This window comes from Leopardus geoffroyi, chromosome C1 (genome assembly GCF_018350155.1).
Source record: "Leopardus geoffroyi isolate Oge1 chromosome C1, O.geoffroyi_Oge1_pat1.0, whole genome shotgun sequence".
Lineage (NCBI taxonomy): Eukaryota > Metazoa > Chordata > Mammalia > Carnivora > Felidae > Leopardus > Leopardus geoffroyi.
The window spans coordinates 59040800-59058631 of NC_059328.1; the positions used below are offsets into that span (position 1 = coordinate 59040800).

At 37.4% G+C, this 17832-nt stretch overlaps 1 long non-coding RNA gene across 1 annotated transcript in view; it reads left to right on the forward strand.

Annotated features, from left to right (window-relative positions):
* LOC123598063 overlaps positions 1-17832 on the forward strand; it is a 38132-nt gene that overhangs the window by 11277 nt on the left and 9023 nt on the right. The window contains exon 3 of the long non-coding RNA XR_006712377.1: positions 2623-2694. This is a non-coding gene — a long non-coding RNA (uncharacterized LOC123598063). The remainder of the gene's footprint in view (positions 1-2622; positions 2695-17832) is intronic.

Below are 17832 nucleotides of genomic sequence, written 5' to 3' on the forward strand. Positions count from 1 at the left end.
ACATATATATGTGTGTGTGTGTGCGTGTGTATATATATATATTTTATATATATATATATATATATAAAATATATATATATAATAAGAAATTGGCTCATGTAGTATGAAGGCTGAGAAGTCCCAAGATATGCAGTTGGCAAACTGGAGACTCAGGAGAGCCAATGGTGCACTTCTAGTCCAAATGCCAGCAGATTTGAGGCCCAGAAAGAGCCAATGTTTCAATTTGAATTTAGAGGCAGGAAAAAACAGATACTACAGCTTGAAGACAGTCAGTCAGGAGGAGTTTCTTCCTACTCAAAGGAAGGTCAGCCTTTTTGTTATATTCAACTCTTCAGCTAATTAGGTCAGGCTCACCTCTTTTAGGGAGGGCAATCTGTTTTATTCAGTATACAGATTCAAATGTATATCTCATCTAAAAACACTCTCACAGACACACTCAAAATAATGTTTGACCAAGTATCTGGGAACCCATGGCCCAGTCAAGTTGATAAATATAGTGAACCATCACAGGGATCTTATTCTCTGATTCCCATCTTCATAAAATGTGTTTACCTACTAAATTGCTCTAGGCCTAGATAGAAGGTAATCAAGTCCCCAAAAAGCTAGGAAAATTGAATCTTAGGCTTTGGAAAAAATGTAGAATGGAGCTATAGCATAGAATCTCTTATATATAATTATCAAAAAACTCAGCTAAAAAATAGTCTCTACCAACTACCAACAAGAAAAGGGAAATAGTATAATATCAAACATTTCAGAAAGGCAGCAGCTATAGAAGGAAACAGAAGATTCTGGAGTGGAACAGTCCTGTCTCCATCACCAAGAAGACATTTGGGAATGTTAACAGAATTCTGAGAATTCTCATTAGTTCTTCTAAATCTAGAGAGAATAAAATTAGGAGTATATACTTATGTTTTTCTTTCTCAAACTGGTTGACAGTATGAAACCATAGAAATGAACAAGTGCTTATTTTCTCTGAAAGAAGTTGCATTTTTTAGGTCAAAGTTAGGTTACAAATGACAGAAAACTGAACATAGTACCTAATTAAGATATACATGCAGTTCCTTCTTACATAAATGTCTGAGTAGGTGACCCTGGGCTGGGTTATACTGCTGTCAACTCTGGGCAACCGGAGGCTTCTTTTGTGATCCACTACGTGTTGTTTTTGACCATGTAAAAGAAGATGACACTCACATTCCAAGCAGTGGGATGGAGAAAAGTACAAGCATGCTGTCTCTTATGGAAGGTCCCTGAAAGCTTTTACACACTTTACTTGCATCCTATCAGCCAGAAATTGGTGACTACACTCAACTGCAAGGGAGATACAAATATGTAGTTTTTATTCTGATAAGCAGTGAGCACACCTTATGAGTAGGAGTTCTATTATGAAAAACTGAATGGATATTGGAGAGAAGCAATCCTAATACTGATTTTAAGGACCAACTTGAAGTCTGAGATTATCCCCTTGGGAGTGGCATATTTTTGCACAATTACAGGAATTTAGCTCCATTATAGGGCATTTAACAAATTCAAGAAGAATAGAAACCCTGGATTATAGAAGAGACTGCCGATTAGTTTATGCCAATTTTGATCTCTTTACCTTACCCTTTCTGCCATGTTGTCAGGTCCAGAAAATGTGCATGGAACATAAACACTATAACACCTCAAAGAGTAAACAAACTGATATTAAAAAAGGGAATCAGAAATTTATTTATACTATAGAAAAGAAAAGAAAATTAGAGAATTGGGATAAAACTGCTCAAGGATGAATAAATGGAAAAAAGTGGCTTGGCACACCTATCTAAGTAAGCGACCTTTAAAAACTTTTTTTTTTTTTTAATTTACAATGCAAAAGACAAAACCCAGCTTTGAAGAAAAAAATACCTAAGGAACAGATGAAATTCTGAAATCACAAGAGATTTATGCTATGAGAAAATTTAAGAACATAACTAAATAAAACAAGAAATTAAAGAGGAGAAGACAGAACAGCAGAATGAGATTAGAAGGGAGGTTTCAGGGGCACCTGGGTAGCTGTCGGTTAAGTGTCCAACTCTTGATTTAGGCTCAGGTCATGATCTCACGGTTCATGAGATTGAGCCCTGCATTGGGCTTCACACTGACAGTGCAGAGCCTGCTTAGGATTCTCTCTCTCCTTCTGTATCTGTTCCTCCTCCTCTTGTTCTCTCTCTCTCCCTCAAAATAAATAAATAAATTTAAAAAAAAGGGTGGGAGGTTGCATCTAAAGGAGACAAAGTAAAGGTCAAAATAATATTATTTGGAACGATCAAAGATGTCAGACAAAAACTTAGAAGATATCAGTTATTAATGATATATATGTATTACAATAAATGAATGCAAATAATTCAAGGTTAGATGCCCAATTGCATTTCCATCTCAAACATGACCAAAAAAGTTTTGCGGGCTGTGCATCATATATATCATCAGATTGTGGAGATTATTCCAGCTCTCCAAACAAAAACGTTTATTTTTCACAGTAAATTTAATTCCTTTTTTTTTTCTTTTTCTTTTTCTTTTTTTTTTCAAATCATCCAAGACTGAAGAAACAAGTGTGGAGTGTGAAAATAGCATGCAGCATTTGACATTTTAAAATTTGTTTTCTACTAGTTCCCTACAAAGAATAGCCTGCTCCAGTGCTGGCCTGAGATTTGGACCACAACAAATGCTCAGCGTAGCAAGGTGAATACCTCGCAGCCTAGACAGTTGGCAATTTACTCAAGTCTTCTCGTTAGCGTTTGTTCCACCCACTCCCTCCTCTGCCGGTTTCCTTGAGAATGCTATGAAAGTCAGGGAAGACACACATGTATGTATGGCTTTGAGAAGCGGTTTACATTTTTCTACTTGCATGAACTATATTTATCTAAACGAAAACTTGGCTTGGAAAGGTATTTGTATTATGGCTAGGTCTGTTTGTCTACATGTCTTTAATTTATGCAGTATATGTTAATTACTTTTTTAATGTGAAAATATTTTGACATTGCTTTTTCTCATTTCTTTGACTTCTTGAATAATTTTATCGTGAGGCTGCCTCTGAAGCACATCTGCTCTCTGGGCTTCTAGCCTTTTATTCAGTGCGCATACCCTTCAGCACTGGTGCTCAAGCCTCTTGTTCATGAAATCTTAAAACATTTTTAGCAAATTGGAATATTATTACAGAGGTGACTGTAGGCAATCTCATTTTTGAAGGTTAATTCTGGATAATCACCCCATCTAGACATTCAAAAAAAGTAAAGATACACATTTAGACTAATCAAATTTGGACTCTTCATGTCCCAAGAACAAAACAAGGTACTTAGTTCTGAGCTGAGGCAGGTCATTCAACAAAATTGGATCTACCTGACCCTCTCAGAAGCTATATAATGTGTTTTATCTGTTGCCAAAGGATGATCAAAAAGATGCAATTGTTCTTTACATGAAGGGAAGCACCATGTGAATTCAGATATAACACTTCTTACCTGCTCTACTCTTAAAACCTAAGAAATGTCCATGAGGAAGGAGACATGTATTTGTGAACTTGGGGAAGAGATTCGGGAAGGTCTCATCTCTTCCACTTAAATACACTCACAAGCTTTCTAAAATCAAACGCCACAACCTAGAGAGTGCCCACCCCAGAGATGAATCCCCTCCCCTGTCACTGTGCAGTGCACACATCACGTTCCTTATCATTATCCTCTTCTGACAAAGCATCTTTCTAATGGGTCATTTAAGTAACTGAAGAGAAGACAAACACATAGTTCAGAAAGGCTCTTGTTGACTAATCACTTTTCCACACAGGCGATAAAATTTTATGGTTTTTTAAGTTGGTATTTCTGAAACATCTTGTTAAAAGTTACTATTAGGAAATGTTCACAGGTACAATAGGAATATTCCTTGCTGTTGCTAGCTTGATATCTGGCCTATCAAAGAATTTAGAAAAAAAGAAAAAAAAAGTAGAACTGCAGTGCAGATTTTTCTCAGGGTATGTTGAAGCAGCCTTTGCTATAGCTGTGAGATTTTAAAAAGTATTTTCCAAGACATCTATCTTATACAGACAAGACTATTTTAAATTGGACTCATTAAATCATTTGTTGTCACAGCCAACAGCCGTGTGGAGGCTAGTTAACAAATGAAAAATGAGCCTTTCTAACTTGTTTACTTTATATGGATGCTTTCTTTATTTCATTTCCCCCCCTCTGGTAGCACATTGACTTAGGGGATCTTGTTACAGTACTGCCTGACAAAAATTAAAAATGTGAAGGCTGAAAATACTATAGACATTACACCCCAGTTCACATAAAATACTGGTGAAGGGCTTCCCTCTGATAGTGGTACCCAGGCCTATCTACTATTTCAAGGAAGGGAACCAATTAAAATCTCATTTACTTTGTTGAAAGGTAACATAGAATTACTCGAGAAACACAAAACTCTTGGCACAGAAAGAAAAAAAAATAATGATCCTAAGTTCATCTCTGAGTTTTTCCTTGGCGCTCCTATTCTGCCAGCTCAAGATTGTTTCAACAATATAGGTTAAAGTATCTTTGTTAATTTATCCACTCATTCATTCACTCCTTCACTCCTTCACTCATTCATTCATTCAATTGCTCATCCATCTGCTTCTAAATGCTGCAGTGGATGGAAGACGTCCCTTACTAGTTGGTTAGCAAGCAATGTTTTTCATTGCTGTTTGGTATAAATTAATCTTAATTTAATTTCAGTTTATAAATATTCTCTTCTTGGCCAATAGTTAAAAAAATTTTTTTTCATGCTATTGCTTTTTTAGTGATGGCCTTAAAAATATGTTTATTTGTATATTCTTTTGGTTTCATTTTTCATTGAGGAGCTATTTTTAAGGTTTCCTTATTTTTGTTTATTTCCTAGTAGCTTTTACTGGATGTGTTGTCAAGTAGTAAGTGAAGTAGAATGGTATTTTCTGATCAGTTCTGTGCAATACTCTGTGTCTCAGAGCTTACAATAGGAAAATGTTGATGATGAAAAAGAACTTTGGGAATAGGTGAGTCAATGTTTGAACCGTCAATTTCACTTCCATCAATTTTCTTACTTGTAACATGGAGAGGACAGGCCCATTAGGAGTTACACTGAAGAGAAAATTAAATATATCTAGGGTTCTTTGCACCAACTAGACACTCAATAAATGAAAACTTAAACAAACAAACAACAAACAAATCAAAATTCTTTTGAATGATCAAGTGGTATCCAATTTTCTGCCTGGTATCTACCCTGGGTCCCTTTAACTGCTTCAGCTTTCTCCTATGTGAAGAATGATTAGATTCAACTGTATCTTATGCAAATATTTGTATTTTTTTTGTATATATATATATATTAATGTTTATTTATTATTGAGAGAGACAGAATGTGAGCGGGGGAGGGGCAGAGTGAGAGGGAGACACAGAATCTGAAGCAGGCTCCAGGCTCTGAGCTGTCACCACAGAACCCGACATGGGGATCGAACCCAAGAGCCATGAGATCATGACCTGAGCCAAAGTCGGACGCATACACGACTGAGCCACTCAGGTGCCCCTGCAAATATTTGTATTTTAAAAAGAGTTCAAATCAGTTTAGGTTTTTGAGGTAATTGGTATTACTTGAGAATTGGGTGCTTACTGATATTTGCAGTAAAACCCAATTTAGGATTATCTGCATTTCCATTACTATGATACACATTTTTTTTCCATTTATTTCATTGTCATGAATAACAATGTTAAATAAGCACAAACCTCACAACAACCCTAGAGATAGCAATTTAAAATACTCCTACAATTTAATTTATTCGTATTTGTTATTCCTCTGCTCTGTGGTCCTGTGGCCAGTTTGCTTCATAGAATATTACAGAAAGCACATGTGAACTAATTCCTCAAGTTATTGTATTTCCTTCATATTTCCCATTAACTCATATATTCTATACTTTATTCACTTGGTAGTTCCCCCATTTTTGCAAAATGTTATCTTCCTTAACTTCCTTTCCTATTTCTCTGGTTTCCAAGTTTGAGTTAGATATAACTCATCCGTAGTCTTGTATTCACTCCCTCAGTAAATTGGTACTGAACGCCTACCATGTGCCAGGCCTTCCTGGTGCTGAGCAAGCAATAAATAAAACATAGTCCCTAACCTCTTGGAAGTTACATTTTAGTGGCACGCAGAGAAAGGCCAATGATTATTGTATAAGCAGATAAACAATCTGAATTGAAATAGTGAAGAGTGCTGTAAAGAAAATAAAGGATGGCAATGGGAAAAGGACTTGGCAGAGAAGTAGTAGTAGTAGTAGTAGTAGTAGTAGTAGTAGTAGAAGAAGGGCAATTATTTCAGCCAAGATGATCAGGAAAGGATTGCCAGAAGTGGGACCTAACAATGAGATAGGAACAGTATTATAGGCATAAGAGTATCAAGTTGAAAGGCCCCGAGATGGGAACGGGTTTGGCATTGGAAGCATTAAGTGAAGGTTAGTGTTGCCGGGGGGAGTTGGATAAGGGAGAGCATGGCAGGAGTGATGTTGAAGAGGTAGGTAAGAGTCAGGTCATGTAGGGCCTGTCATGTGGCAAGGTGTTTAGATTTTTCTTTTTCTAAAGGCAATGAAAAGACATTGTGGTGTATGAAGCAGAAAAATGGACTGATTTGATTTGTGCTTTCGGAAGATCATTTTGGCTGTTGTGTGGAGAGTAGACTGGAGATTGTGAGGTTATAAGTGTTGAGGCAGGGAGACTAGTTTGGAGCCTACTGCAGTAGTACAGGTGATAAGTAATGGTGGCTTGGACTAGGGTTTTAGGAACGAAGTTATAAGAAATAGGCCTGGGAAAGATCTGGGCGGCAGTACCAAGAAGACTTGCCGATATGTTGGATGTGAGAAGTGATGAAGAGAGTGCTGTCTTGTTGGATTTAGCACCTGAGAGACTGAAACCTACAGAGCAATTGTCATGTGGTACTGTCATCCCTGTATATCACCTGATGCTCTCCTGAAGAGCCTGGAACATCCTTGAAAAACAGTAACCCTTACTATTTATCTTTGGACTACCAGTACCATTACATAGGTCCTGTTGAGTAAGTATTTGTGGAATGAATGGAAGACATAGAGGTAAATCTAAAATTATTCGACTTGACAGAATAATTGCTGCTGTGTTAAAAACCACAGGGCATGTGGTGCAGTATCAGAGTAAAGGATACAGCGGTGCCTGAGTGTCTCAGTCGGTTAAGCGTCCGACTTCAGCTCAGGTCATGATCTCCCGGTCTGTGAGTTCGAGCCCCAGGTCGGGCTCTATGCTGACACCTCAGAGCCTGGAGTGTGTTTCAGCTTCTGTGTTTTCCTCTCTCTCTCTGCCCCTCCCCCGCTCACACTCTGTCTCTCTCTTGAAAATAAACAATAAAATGTATTAAAAAAAAAGAATAAAGGATATGACTTCTTGGCAACACACTTTATAGAATATGATTCACACAAGCAAATTTGTAGTCCAGAAAGAAACTGGAAGTATTTACGGGTGAGAAGTGAGTATAAAATACATTTATGGATAGAAAAATATATACCTTCCTATCTGAATGATAAAAGTTCACAAATAGATAAGTTGCAGGTCCTTCTCTAATTGCTTAAAAGAAAATATAACTACTTTAAACTTTAAGCTGTTGTTTGTGATATCAGAGAGATATCTGTATCAATGAGAACACTTTTGGACACAACTGACCTAAGCCCAAACCCCAATAGTTCAGGTAGAGAGAATACTTACTGGCTCATAAAACATAAAAAACGGGATAAGGTCTATCTTGGAAAATGGATTCAACAGAGTTTGTTTGTTTGTTTGTTTATTTATTTCAACACAGTTTAAATGAGGTTACCAGGGGTTCCTTTTCCTTATTTTATAGCTATGTTCTTTACTTTTGCTTTAGTTTCATTCTCAAATGGGTACAAGAAGGCAACATCTACTCACATCTTCCGATTTTCAGTGAGACAAAGAGACTTTCAACAGTGGAACAAATGTCTTGAGCCTGGCTCTCATTGGTTCACTTTATTTTATTTATTTATCTATTTTTAATTTGAGAGAGAGAGAGAAAGAGAATGCATGCAAGCAGGGGAGAGGGACATAAGGAGAGACAGAATCATAAGCAGGTTGCATGCTCAGTGCAGAACCCAATATGGGGTTCGATCCCACAATCCTGGGATCATGACCTGGGCTGAAATCAAGAGGCTGATGCTCATCTGACTGGGTCACCCAGGTGCCCCTCATTGGTTCACTTTTGATCATATGCCCAGCCCTAAACCAATCTGTGTGGCAGAGGAGAAGTGGTTCCTCAAAGGATCTTGGGATACTATTGGGAATAAGAAATGGAAAATGGCAGAATGAATAAGAATGTTTTCTGTCAATTTTTAAGTATGTGTGTGTGGCTTCATTATTTTTTTTTAAAGTAGATGATATTTATAGGTACATTAGGCTTTCAGCTTCAAGAATGTAAAGACCTTCCATTATTTTTGTGTCCCTGGGACTTACTATGTCCACTCTAAAGTAGGCACTCAATAATACTTGTTGAATGAATGAGTAAAAATGAGATGTTCCTTGGCTTTATAGAAATCTTTGCTGGACTTTGCTATAGACTTGTGTGATGAAACAAAATAAGAATTTCTGTGCATGTGTATAAATAGTTGGGAAAAATTATCCATAGATCATCAAAATAATGCAAAGAAGAAATTGTTAGATTCAATTACAGTATCCTGAAAAGGTTTTACAAGTTGAGATTTTGGCCTGCATTTTAAAATTTGGATTCTTTTTTGATCTCTTTCACCTTTTAGGTATAAAATAAACACCATATTTCCTATGGCATTTCAGAGAACTGAACTTGATAATTCTGGCAGTGCTATTTTGCTCTTTCAAGACATTCAACAGCAAGCACATATGTGTCTGACTAAATGTCACTGTGCTTAAGATTTCTATAATTTGGATTTAGAAGCTGGTGAAGGGAGAAGGAAGATAGAACTTTTTAGTTCCTTATTATTCTGTCCCATGATGTTTCTTTGTTCATTTGATTCTAATGATTCCAACAGGAGTTGAAACAAAAACAAGGATTGGCCTACCATGGGTTAATTACTTAGTAGAAGGGCTATTTCTTGAGTCTGACAGTGGGGAATGGGTCAGAAAAGACTAATTAGACAAGCTTCAAGTTCTAGAGAAATGCTAGTGGAACAGGTGAAAATCAACTGGTGATAATTGAGGGGCTAATTATCCTCCACCTAGCAATTGGCCACCAGGTGTTCTGTAGCACATAAAAGAGGGACTGACAGAGCAACAGAGGCTGTTTGTTTTTTTTTCTTTTTCCTAGAGAAATGAGGAGAGTGGGGGAAAAGCACACACACACACACAAAACCCCCAAGGACTTTGAAATCTATAAAATGGTGTTTCTTATATTTTTTCACTTGTTCTTTCCTGCTGCATTGGGTAGAAAACTGGACCAAGGATATGTGCTTGTGTTTTGTTTTATTTGCTTTTTAAAGAACTAGTGCCCCTTCTAGACTGTATACCTATGAGGAATTTCAGTGTTCAGTATACATAGACATATATCCTTATCATTAAGTTTATGGTAACAATCTATATGGCACATTTATTGGATGGAAAGTTTACTGGAATTTAGAAAGGCCATTATTAATAACAGAATGGAAACCCATCAGTCTGAAAGAAAAAAATAAAGTAGCTTTATTTCTCCTTGCAGCTTTCTTTCTCCTCTCTTTCTTCCTTACCCCGATCTTTTAAAGGTCCCTAGAATCAAAATCACAATGAGATACCACCTCACACATGTCTGAATAGCTAAAATGAACAACTCAGGAAACAACAGATGTTGGTGAGGATGCTGAGAAAGGAGAACACTTTTGCACTGCTGGTGGGAATGCAAACTGGTGCAGCCACTGTGGAAAACAGTATGGAGGTTCCTAAAAAAATTAAAAATAGAGCTACTCAATGACTTAGCAATTGCACTATTAGGTATGTATCCAAAGGATACAAAAGTGCTGATTCAAAGGGGCATATGCATCCCAATGTTTATAGCAGTCAACAATAGCCAAATTATGGAAAGAGCCCAAATGTCCATTGACTGATGAGCAGATAAAGAAGATGTGGTGTGTATACATACATACATACATACATACATACACACACACACACACACACACACACACACACACACACACACACGAATATTACTCGGTGATCAAAAAGAATGAAATCTTGCCATTTGCAACAACGTGGATGGAATTAGAATTTACTATGCTAAATGAAAAAGAGAAAGATAAATATGATTTCACTCAATGTGGAATTTAAGAAACAAAACAGATAAACATAGGGAAAGGGAAGGAAAAATAAGATAAAAACAGAGAGGGAGGCAAACCATAAGAGACTCTTAAATACAGAGAACAAACTGAGGGTTGCTGGAGGGGTGTTGGGTAGGAGGATGTGCTAAATGGGCGATGGGCATTAAGGAGGGCACTTGTTGGGATGAGCACTGGGTGTTATATGTAAATATAACTAAATTCTACTCCTGAAGTCATTATTGCACTATATGTTAACTAACTTGGATTTAAATTTTAAAATGTAGAAAGAAAAAATAAATTAAAAAAAAAGAATTTGCAAATAAATAAATAAATAACCCTAGAGCCTAGGAAAGGTCAGGGAAGAAACTTCAACCTCTGCCTAGGGCCTATATTCTCTCTCTAATATTTCTCTATTCCTACACAACTGAACTCCTTGGAATTGATTTCTTTCCCTCCATTTTTTTTTCTAAGAGAAAATAATTTATTTTTTAGATGAATGTAGGGAATGAGGATTTTCTTTTTTAAATGTTTATTTATTTTTGAGAGAGAGAGACAGAGCACAAGCAGGGGAGGGGCAGAGAGAGAGGGAGACACAGAATCTAAAAAGCAGGCTTTAGGTTTCAAGCTGTTAGCACATAGCCCGACATCGGGCCAGAACTCATGAACCGTAAGATCATGACCTGAGCCAAAATCAGATGCTTAACTGACTGAACCACCCAGGTGCCCTGGGAATGAGGATTTTCTTAAGGCCTCTCACCTCTTTCTCTCAAGGGGAAACTTCCAGATTCCAATTTGTCATCCTAAATCCAGAGAACTTAATTTACTTTAAAAACTCACGTTCATTTTAGGTGCTAGAAAACCCTACCATAACTGACTTTGATGAATGTAACTTTTCAGAACAATGGCCATGCCTGATTAAAGGAAGACCCATTCTTAAATAAGTCCTGAAAAATCAAGAAACTTTATTCTTGACCTCTGGCCATATTGATTAGGGAGTTCTTAACAGACCTGTGTATCTGATTTCCCTACCCTCAGCAGGTCCTCAAAACTGAGAGCATTATACAGGGAGGAGGAGAATAGAAATAATACAAAAATACATATGTCTTCACAAGTAAGCCTGAATTTGATGGAGAAACAGCAAGGAAGGAAGATGGAGAGCCAAAATGAATGAGACTATATTCTCTTCATGGCCTGGATGTTGTGAATAATTATCCTGAATAAAGGAATACTGAATTGTTTTCAGCAGCTTCTGATTAAGGAAGCCATATACCTCCTAAAAGCTTTTGAACCAAAAAAAAAAAAAGTTAAAGATTTGACTTATTAAGAAATAAGCTTCGGGGCGCCTGGGTGGCGCAGTCGGTTGAGCGTTCGACTTCAGCCAGGTCACGATCTCCCGGTCCGTGAGTTCGAGCCCCGCGTCAGGCTCTGGGCTGATGGCTCAGAGCCTGGAGCCTGTTTCCGATTCTGTGTCTCCCTCTCTCTCTGCCCCTCCCCCGTTCATGGTCTGTCTCTCTCTCTGTCCCAAAAATAAATAAATGTTGAAAAAAAAATTAAAAAAAAAAAAAAAAGAAGTAAGCTTCAGTTATGTGGGTAATTATCTACTCTGGGCTATTTTGGCCTTGTTTTACACCATTCAAACTAGGCACTACTGTAGAGCAAAGCCTTTTTCTTTTTTCTTTTTAAAGTAAGTTGCCCCATATAGAATCATCAAAGGTTTATCACTTTCTAAAAGCTGAATGAAGGATCAGATAACATTTGTATTATAAAATAGATTACTTTTTCATTTTTCTGTGTTTAATATGTATGTAGAAATTAGACATTAAAGATCAGAGAAAGACTACAATCGCCTTTTTCTTTTATTGTGCAAGTACCTGTCTAAGAAGTCCCCAGACTTAGAACTAGGCATTAGGAGAAGCATCTGTGGAGCAGGGAGTCATGGGGATGAAAGGTTATAGATAAGAGAACTCTGAGTGTGGATTTTAATCCACTTGGGAAACTGTCAGCAGCATAATTAGAAGAATAACCTGCATGGGGACCATGCCGAATGCAGCTGCTATAACCACAACCTATGACAATTTAGAAAATCCATCTTTTTTAGCCTTAAAATAAAAGCTTTTCCCACCTCCAGGACTGTCTGGAGAGTATGTCCTCTGTAAACTCTGCATGAAGACTGATTTGAGATTACTGAAAGAAGCATACAGCATATTTCATTGGGGATACATTTCCAAATTAGAACAGCTTTTCTCTTAAAGTGTTTTATCTTGTTAACTCTTCAGTGGTTTGAAGTTCTTGGTTTTGTATGGTGTGTGTGTTCCCTTTTTTTTTTTTTTTGAAAGCATACTTAGCCAAAGTCTAAATTCTTTGGGAAGAAAAGTCAGGATGGCCTGATTTAGTCAGTGCCAATAGCCATCAATTTCCAGGAGAAAAGATAGGGGAATAAATAAATCAGCCGAGTACCACGCTAAAACAGCTAGACAGGCCAAACCATCTATTACCCAGAAAACCAACACATACAGAATAGAAGGAATGGAGAGAAAGAGGGGACTATAGATTCTAAGCCAAAGTAGTAAATTTTATAAACACTGTAAGCTTTCAGGAGAACGCCTGATGTTTTCATTAGGTAAGTGTTGTTATTGTTTGCAAGTAACAAAAATTCACTGAAGCTAGTAAGGCAAAATAATTGATATATTCATTTGTGACTTTGGATGTTCTTCAACTTCTTCCTTCCTTTACAATTGATAGCCAGGCTCTTTTTTTTTTTAATGTAGTTATTTCCCTCTCTCCTTTATTTACTTTTCAGTTTTATTGAGATATAATTGACATACGTCACTGCATGAATTTCAGGTGTATAACATAAAGGTGTGACTTACATCTATTGTGAACTGCTTACCACAATAAGTTTAGTTAACACTCATCATCTCATATAGACACAATAAAAAGAAATGGGGGAAAAAAGTTATTTTCTCCTTGTGATGAGAACTCTTAGGATTTATTCTCTGAATGACTTCCCTATAAATCAAACTATGGTAGTAGCTATACCCATCATGCTGCACATTGCGTCTCTAGTACTTATTTATCTTGTAACTGGAAGCTTGTACCTTTTGGCCACCTTCTGCCAGTTTCCCCTCCCCCCCCCCCCCCCCCACAACCTCTGGTTACGACAAATCTGATTTCTCTTTCTATGAATTTGGGTTTTTTCCCCTGTATTGTTTTGTTTTTTAGATTCTACATGTAAGTGGGATCATATAGTATTTGTCTTTCTCTGACTTATTTCACTTAGCACAAAGCCCTCAAGGTCCATCCATGTCATCACAAATGGCACAATATCCTCATTTTTTGTGGCTGAATAATATTCCATTGTATCTGTGTATATACATATACATAACACAACTTCTTTATTCATTCATCTACCAATGGACACTAAGTTTGTTTCCTTGGCTTGGCTACTGTAAATATTGCTGGATAGCTGGGCTCTTTATATTTCATATCTTCGGAGTGATTTGCAGGTTCTAGATTAGAAGTTGCTTGAAGGCACTAGCTCTTTCTATCCTTTATGAAAGCCTAAACTTCTTGAACAGATTAGGATAGAAAAAGGAATGCTCTTATGAGACTTTAGAAGGGAGAGGGTGAAGGCAAGGGCAGGGCTTTGTTCCTCTCTCAGTTCAGTGAAAGGATGGCCTTTGTAGGTCCTGTTGGTAGCAGGGTATTGCTCAGTGCTTATGACAGTGACATCAGAAGGGGTATAACCTCAGAGGGGATGGAACCGTGGCCACTGCTAAAGCCTAGACCTAAGGCACAAGATCCTCCAGCAGCACTAAATTTTCATACAAACTAAGTCCAGCAAGATAGCAGTGAGCCTTCAGATCCCAAGAGACCTTGAGGACTGAGATGATGTGTATCGAGCACGAATTCCTGCTGACTAATGGCCCCTTACTGGAGGAGGATTCCTGGACATTGGTGTTGCCCAAGACCCTTGAACCTTTACAGAGCACTTTGGGTGGGTGTGAGAGTAGAAGTAATAACCAATGAGGTGCAGTTCCAGCCAGTATGGTGGGATGAGGACTGGGAGATAAATTTAAGCAGACTTAGAAAAGTAAATAAAATTTGATATTTTTCATAGTTTACAGACCAAGATTTAGACCCACTGTACTTAGGAAGAAGTGAAAATTTTATCTTAAGTGTAAAATTATCTTGTGATCCTTGCTTATATCCACATACCTACCTCCTTCTACCACCCTCCTTGCTTACTGTACTCTAGCCAGGCTGATTAGTCCCCCGTCTGCCTGCTCCTTTATACCTGAGGATCTTTCTGTTTAAACCTCCTTTTGCCTGAAAGATGCTCCTTCAAATATTTGCATGACTGGCTTCTCCTCACCCTTCAGATCTTACCTTAAATGTCATTTCCTAGCAGAGGTTATCCCTGATCATGCTAAATAAAAAGATCCTTCTCTCAAACACACTTCTATGGCAAAACAGTTATTTTCAATTACCCTGCTTTATATTCCTTTTTAGGAAATATCATAAACCAGATAAATAGATATATAGAAAAATAGATAGGCAGACAAACAGATAATGTATTATTTTTCTTGACCTGCCATACCAAACACCACAGACCGAGTGGCTTAACAACAGAAATGTATTTTCTCATATTTCTGGAGGCCAGAAGCCCAAAGTCAAGGCATTGGCAGGCTTAATTTCTTCTGAAGCTTCTCTTGTTGGCTTCCAGAGGGCTCTCTCTTGCTATGTCACATAGTCTTTTCTCTGTGTGTCTTAATTTCATCTTCTTATAAGGACACATGTCATACTGGATTAGACATCTTGGCCTACCCATTCAGCCTACTTTTCCTTAATTACTTTTTTAAAGGCCTCTAAATTCTGAGGTACTAGGGATTAGAACTTCAACACATGAGTTTTGAGGGGATACAATTCAGCCTGTGATAGATAGATAGATAGATAGATAGATAGATAGATAGATAGATTATAGAATCTTAGTAACTTATTTTGCTGGAGAGAGATACTCGTCTGGCTGTGGGCCTAAGGGAAGAGGTCTGGGGCCCTCCTACTTGCCCTAATCCTTACTTTCCTACCTTCAGAGACACCTGGCATCTTTAATTCCTAAGACATGTGATGCAAATAGCATGAATCAGTTTGCTTCTTTTGATTTTCTATAGCCCACCTTTACTTCTTTCCTCTACCAGTCACTTAAGAAACCATAAAAAACCTCAAATCATATTCAGTTATTAGCCATACAGCTGTTTCTCATGTTCTGAAATATTGTTGGCATTTCTTACTGGCTGTTCTTTTTTCCCTTATTCACTTTGTTATTTTGATTTTATACATTTTTTTTCTTCCTTTATAATCATTCTAGTAGGGTTTCATGATGGTGTGGAGATAATCTGCAGATTTAATGCTTCATGGTTAATTTAATCTAGAATCTGCTGTATCACTTTTAGCTTTGTTTAACATGACTTTAAGGTCCTGGGGCACCTGGGTGGCTCAGTCAGTTAAGCGTCCAAATTCTTGATTTCGGGTTAGGCCATGATCCTGTGGTTCGGGAGTTTAAGCTCCGCATTGAGCTCTGGGCTTACAGTGTGGAACTGCTTGGGACTCTCTCTCTCTTTCCCTCTCTCTACCCCTCCCCTGTTCATGTGCACTTTCTCTCTCTCAAAATAAATAAATAAACTTAAAAAAAATGACTTTAAGATCCTAAAACCTGGTTCCAAATCCTGGTGAGATCCTTATTATTAATTGTGCAAAAGTTCTATTCTTGGTGATCAACATGTTTATTTTTATAGAATTACATAAGAGGGAATATTACCTAGGAAATTACAAACATTATATCTAACATTGGTTATAGTTACTATGGATTTGGTGAAATTTTTATGTATAAACCTGGGTCAATATATAACAAAATGGTACCACATCACACAGTAGCATTTAGATCATTTAAAAAAAGATTATCTGGCCCAATGTAGCTTTTGATTTCAGTTCTCATTACTTGCCTAGACAAACCTTACATATAGTCCAATCAGATCGTCTGCTTATTCTCCCACCATGGCTCAGATATTTCAGCTTGGATGCTTTTGTTTAGTGTATTTCTTCCTTCTAGATAATTTTAAATGATGATTCATCTTCATTTGTTAAAGTCCTTTCCATTTTTCAATGCCCACTTCAAAAGTCATCTTTCTTGATGCTCTTACCTAGATGTTCTGCCTCTCCTTTGAATTTAATATTTCTACTTCTCTTCTGACCCTTACTTGACTCTAGTCAACTTGTGAGTGAACTTGGCATATCATTCTTACTACTCTAAAAGCATCTAGAAAACAAAGTTCTGGCCAATTCTTCATGAGTGCCTATGTCACTACTTTGCATTTAGTAAGAGCTCAATAAAATCCATTGATTTGAACAGAACTCCCAGGTCGCAGTAACTTTAGTTGAAAATTAATGGGAAATATAAACTTATTTAAATAGTAATCTCTATGAAATAATTAGAAAGCGAAATCTGCTTTTAATACTATCATGTATCCTCCTGCCAAATTAAAACCCAACCAAAGCCTAAATCCAAAATCACACTTAATTTTCATGTTACGTAGGTAATGTGGGGATTTTTGTTTTTGTTTTTGTTTTGTTTTGTACTTATAGAAATTAGGGCAGTGTCTTGAAAAACTGATTACATAGAGTTATAAGAAAGGGTGTTAGGATAAATTTAATACGGGCTTAAAGATCTGTCAGTCTGTTAGGTACAAAAGACGTAAGGAGTATCTTTGGCTGTTATTAGAATAACAGAAATGAAGAAGACATGAGTTTAAAAGATATTCCTGCTAAAGCAGAAATGGGAGCAGAGATCAGTAGTTTAAGAAGGGAAAGGAGCACAACTAAGCAGATGATACATCTAGTAGTTTTTCCCCAAGAGGTTTTGAGTATAAAGAAGTGGCTCTACCAATGTACTAAAAGCCCTTCAGGGAATCATGAAGCTTCGGTGCATTGATCTGTGCCACGGAATGGGAAATTCAGAGGAGTGAAGATAGGTCGGCCTCAATAATTTCAGAAAACTTTGACTCCTCGAAACCAACACACATTTCAATATAACAAATAGTATAATTTTTCAATGTTGTACAGCATTAGTGAGTTACAGCCAAGGATTTTCTCATCTTGCTTGTTCCACGGTTATGTCATCAGGGACAGAAACAGGGCAAATTTTCTTTTTCCACATTCTGTACACATGACCAAGCAATGGCATGTCACGAGGAAGATGAAAATACAGGAAGATATAGGAATAGGCGTTTTATTTTTTAATTTTTTTTTTCAACGTTTATTTATTTTTGGGACAGAGAGAGAAAGAGCATGAACGGGGGAGGGGCAGAGAGAGAGGGAGACACAGAATCGGAAGCAGGCTCCAGGCTCTGAGCCATCAGCCCAGAGCCCGACGCGGGGCTCGAACTCACGGACCGCGAGATCGTGACCTGGCTGAAGTCGGACACTTAACCGACTGCGCCACCCAGGCGCCCCAGGAATAGGCGTTTTTAAATATTAAGCAAAAG